The sequence below is a fragment of the Anser cygnoides genome, chromosome Z (assembly GCF_040182565.1).
Source record: "Anser cygnoides isolate HZ-2024a breed goose chromosome Z, Taihu_goose_T2T_genome, whole genome shotgun sequence".
Lineage (NCBI taxonomy): Eukaryota > Metazoa > Chordata > Aves > Anseriformes > Anatidae > Anser > Anser cygnoides.
In genome coordinates this window covers 59472639-59478219 of record NC_089912.1, presented here as the reverse complement: position 1 = coordinate 59478219, position 5581 = coordinate 59472639, and positions in this window count along the sequence as shown.

The following is a 5581-nucleotide window of genomic DNA, read 5'->3' as shown; positions in this document are numbered from 1 at the left end:
CCACGCGCAAGAGCAAAACATCTGGACGTGCTGAACAACAAACAAGACGTGGGCAAGTCACACCCCTCCAGATAATCCCTTGTTCAAAGTGAAAGCTGGCCACAGAAATTTGGAAACGGGGGAGAGCGGGGAAGGATTCTTATTGTGCTTGGAAACTATTTAAATATGTCAATATTAAGGGAGCATAATTACCACTCAAGCAATTCCAGCAAACAAGTCGGTAACAGCGCCTACTTTACGGGAAGTGCATTTCCTCTTGGCAATGTTCTGGCCGGGAATTATCGAATGTGCTCTCTCCTGCTCCCCTCCGCCCTCCTGATGGCCGGCCCCGGGGGAACCGGGGTCCTCCAGCCCAGCGGGGCCGTGGGGTGGCCCACGATGGATCATACATCGCTCTGCCCCGCTCGGAGGTGATGCTGCGGCCCCCCGGCAGGGTCTGCTCTGGACACAAGGATATGGGGCAGCCTTTCAAATGTCCCGCGCATCCCCACTGCGAGTGCCCTCCATCGTTCCTGCGGCCGGGACCACCGGGAGTGCTTCAGCAACGCCGCTTCCCGGAGCAGCCCCTGCTGCCGTGCTGCTGGGGGGTCAGGGGAAGGAGAAGGCTGTGGCTGAGGGACCAGGCGCTGCACCACATCCCCTGAGTCAGCTCCCGCACCGCCACCGCCGTCCCGTGTCGCGCCGGGCGAGTTGCTTCACCCTGGGCGCTGCTGGCCCCTGCCTCCTGGAGTCTTCCTGCGGTCAGCCTGCGTGGCGGCTGAGTCGAACGACGGGGCTTCGGGAAGTTGCTGATGGCCTTGGATGGCTTTTGTTCTGGGAGCTCTGAACCCAAAAGCGAGGGTCCTCGGCCCGCCAGTCACCGAAGGACGCGGTGCCTTCCCCACGCTGCTGGGGGCACCTGGGGCGCATCTGAGTGGGCGCGTGGTCCAAGGAGGGGCTGGAGCTGGGCAGGTCCCCATGAACAGACTGGGTTTCATGGGAAGGCTGCCCTGCCACCCTGCAGCCGTCCCCTGGGGGATCACCCACGGGTGCTGCTGTCCCCTCAGCTACCTGACGCTATGTAGACACCAGCACAATAAGGACAGGAAAGGCAGCCTTCAGCCAAAGTGGTGACAATTAACATTTCCCCTCGTTAGCCGGGATCTGTGTGTAACCCTCAGCACTGCATCTATTTTGCAGCACCCCCCGTGGAGCTGTGCCCACCCACACCCTGCAGATGACGACCCACGGTACCAGGGCTCTGTCCCGGACCACCCAGGAGCATCACCCATCTCCGCCGGGATGCCCGAACATTTCCCACCCTGCTGGGACCCAGCAAAATGCTGCAGCAGTGGTCGCAGCCCAAGCTCCATCCAAAGCCTGACCCGTTGTCCCTGGGGGCAGCACGCTGCCCAGATGAGATGCCGGCCCTGAGCACTGGGGTTTGGCGTCTGGACTTTTTGCATCTCTGATTTTGCAACCCTTTTGACCAGGTTTTGACTTACACTGCCTTGGAGTTGCCTGGGATATGCTTACAAGTCCCATGTGAAGCTCATTATTGCCCATAACAGCAATAGGAAACACATGGACAATGCTATAGGCCCTTTTAAATTCATTAAAAGAACTTGAATATTTGTGATTGATTTTTTTTTTTCAATATTCACCCAATTTGAGCCTTAATCCCATCTAACGGCTGCAGAGGAGCTGTAACAAGAGATTAGCTCATGCTTAATGTCTGGTTAGTGCCTGAAAGGCATCTTGAACATGTAAAATGCCACAGAAATGCTGAATAATCTTATTTTTGTTGTCAACACTCCCCTTGAGCAATGCCCTTAAGCCTGACAAATGCTCACTGCAGGCGAAGGGAGTGCCTTCTCATTACATCTGAACAATCACATCTTATGCCCTGGCGCACAGAAAGCCCGCTGCGATCGTGCCTGGCGAGCTGGGGGCATTGTTTCTGAGCCCTGAGATGCAACGAGGACTGTCCATTTTCCAGTTACACCAGAATCTTTTGGTGTGAAGCTCAGATTTTTCTCGGTTTTGATGTGTTGCTCGATTGCTGCCCGCAGCATCTGCCAAGCAGCGCATCCCCCCGCCCCAGCCTTGGGTGCCCAGTATGAAGGTGGTGTCCCAGGGGAAGGACCTGAGCTGAGCCTCTCCATTTTGCCCTGCTTCCCCCTTCCAGCCTGCAAAACACTTGGCAAGCGTTCTGCTAAATCCTACACCTTGCTAAAAGCCACCTCAGAGACAGCAAATATTTTTTAAACCACTTTTTTCCATTATATTTGGCCCTTTTAGGGGGGGACATTCCCCCTTCCCCGTGCCCAGCAGACACACCACCCATAGTCACTGATTTTCTGCGGCATCCCCAGACGACTCCAGCGGGCCCCACAGCCGTGCCCGTGCTTTTCTCCCCGAGCAGCCCCAGCTCGTGGCACTCCCAGGAGCCGGGGCCGCCCGCGGCCGCACGCTGCGCGCCGCATTGATCCGCACGGTAATTCCTCCAGCGGCGCAGGGCACGCTGTGCATTAATCTGCTCCTGTTAGCTGTAATTTGATAACATTAATGCTTGGAGCACAGCCTGCGGGAGCATATGGATGGCTTCCCACTTGCGCCGGGCTCCTGCTCTTTCTCACCGCGCGCTGTGACGCAGGGCCGGGCGCCGCAGTGCGTGCGGTTTGGGAGGGGAAGTCTCTTAATGTGGGTAATGCGCTCAGGAAGTCGCTTGTGAAAACAAAAACCCAGCGTGGAGGCAGCGACACGGGAAGGTCCTTGCTGCCTGTTGGGGTGCGCGCCACGGTGGTCCCGCGCAGCCCCTTCCAGCCCCAGTGAATTACGGCGAGTCGTGGGGTTGATGGGGGCAGCAGAATTAATAATGCGTGGTCGATGGGGTAACAGAAATAATAGTGCCTCCAGCAGGGCAGAGGGCTTGGATACAGGGAGGAACTGCCCAGTAAAATGAGGATAAAGGTGGAGGAACTGCCCAGTAAAATGAGGACAAAGGTGCAGCGCTGGTGCCGGTGCCGACGCCAAGGCAGGCGGCTCGCTCCCAGGCAGGACGGCACAAGGGATGCTGGTGTCTTACAGCACTGAGCAAACTCCCCTGGTGTCATCCCAGTCGCACAGCACCGGGTGCCAGCATTGCTGGACTGCCAAGCACTGCAAGGAGGCAGTGAAGCACAGCCAGAGCTGCCCCTGGGAGTGCACACGGGGCTGCTGCAGGGCTCGCTGCGTCCAGAGGAGGTGCAGAGATGTGGAGAGGGTCACAGCGAAATGCGTGCCCGGGGGGGGTGCAGCGAAGTGAGACCCCGCACTGCACGGTGTGGTGCACCCCAGCATGCCATCCTCAGAGAGGCTGGTCCGTGGTGGTTGCTCCTCCTGCATGGCTCCCGGTGGCCACAGGGCACACGGACATGGGACGTTTGGGTTGCTCGCTGCTTTGGGTGGATGGCAGCCTCCTGCATCTGCTTTCTGACCCTTTCCTGATGGGCTCGGTAAGGACTGACTTTCTCGGGGTGAAACAGTGATAGCTCGTGGCTGAAAGCGAGTAAGTTCCTTTAAATTTAAGGTCTGTTAAGAACAGCCTGGCCAGAACCTAATGTAGCTGGAAATATAAGAGCTGGAAGCTTAAATCCTTCAAGATCAACGATAAAAGTGCTTTTGTCTTCAGTAGGGCTGGCGCACAGAGGAAAACCCAGCTGTGTTACAGGGAGCAATCACTCTCCTGAGGCGGTGGGTCTCGCCAAGGGGGGGATTTCTGGCTGTCATCCCCATGGCTTTGCACTTGGAGAGATGGCTGGGACAGGAATACCGAGGAAGCTTGATGCTCCGGGTCTGTTTTATTTGTTTGATGAAAAATTATCAAGGAACAAATGGGGAAAGTAGTTCTTTTCCCTAATACGTAAATGTTTTCCCAGTAAATAATTTATCTCGCCTGCAATAAATCTTGGGGAGCAACTTCTCTGACAGGCATCTCACCCTGGCTGTCAGCTGAGGGACAGGCGAGAGAGATCTATGGGAAGAAGCAGAACCAAAATAAAGAGATTTAAAAATCATCCAGATTCTCTTTCTCCATCAGGCATAATTTAAAGTGATCCTATCCATCCCTGTTTCACTGCCTGCAGACAAAACAAGGTGTAACACATATCCCTTCAGAAGCACTTGAGATGATTAAGAGAAAGGCTTTCTCGGGCGCGTATTTCCTTGAATAAACACCAGCTCTCCCTGGCGCACAGCAGCCGGTCGGGTGGGGAAAGGTGCCGGGGACCCTGCCCCGGTGCTCAGCACCTCACAGAGCGAAACCCACGGATGGAAAAACTCAGCTGGGGCTGCAAAACGCCCGTGGGAACAGGACCCCAGGCAGGGCAGCCCTGGGCAAGGCGAGGTCTGCAGGGAGGGGCGGCAGGCAGGCACGGAAATATTTGTAAAAATAAATCTGCCCGTGCCCTTCCGCCTCCGCCCCGCGCCGCTCGCGCCCGTGGCCGGCGTGGTTTTCCAGCAAATATTCAATACCCTGCTGCGAGAGACGCGCCGGGCGGCCTCAGACAGCCCTGGCCCGGAGCGCCCTGCCAGCGCAGAGCATTGTGCCTGCGTCGTGCTTTCATATGGATGCAAGGTTGGGTTTTAACCAGAGCGCTCTAATGGAGATTAAACATCTCCACAAGCAGCTGCTCGATGGTGGTATTAAGTGGGGACTGGATGAAGTTATCAATTTAGATTGAACCGGGGAAGTTCTGCTAATGCACTCGAACAACAAAGGTGCACAGATGGTAAGCGAAATGCTTAGGGAACTTCTTAAGAAAAATCCAGCTGAGCCTTATAAACAAATGTCCTTTGTAAAACCGGCATCTCAGGAGCGAGTGAGGGAGACTCTGTCTGAACTACTTTAATTAAAAATTTCTTCTGCCATCAGGGACCCGCCTGAAGTGTGAGATGTTTAAATTGGCCACATGGCTGCGGGGAGGAAAAAGCGAAGGCAGGATTTGCACGTGGCCCAGCAGTGCTTATTAAGGAGACGGCAATTCTGCTTTCGTTTTTTTTTCCTAAAAGAGAAAAAAATATATACCTTTGTACAATTCCCTCTGCTCTTTTCTATAGGGCAGGGGCACGGTGCCTTGAGCCCAGCACCTTGCATCCATTCTGAGGTCTTTGAAGCCGCCAAACAGAAACCATCGGGCTGGGCACCTGGCGGAGGCTGCCCCGCTTGACACGCATACCAGCACCAGCAGAACAGGGCTGCACAGCTTGGCCGACGGCTTTGAACTCGTGCATATGCCTCCCCGTTATTTAAATGGCCTGGTTAGATAACCATCAGCACCCAGGGATCGCCATTAATATGCACAAGAACAAATGTTCCCGATTTCAGCCCGTAATTTATTCAGACCGGTTGGTTGCAGCGGGGCTGCTGCTCTGCCATCGCCTTCAACCCGAAGCCTCCCGGGGCAGGGACGTGTCAGGCCTCAGTCACCTGTTGATGCACTCATACAGAAGCACTGATAACCACCAGGGTTGGGCCATGCTGTGTTTGAGAGGGCTGCAAGCCTGCCTCAACGTCAGGGATGCTGCTCCTCCGCGAGGAGCGCCGCGGGTCTCGCTGCCT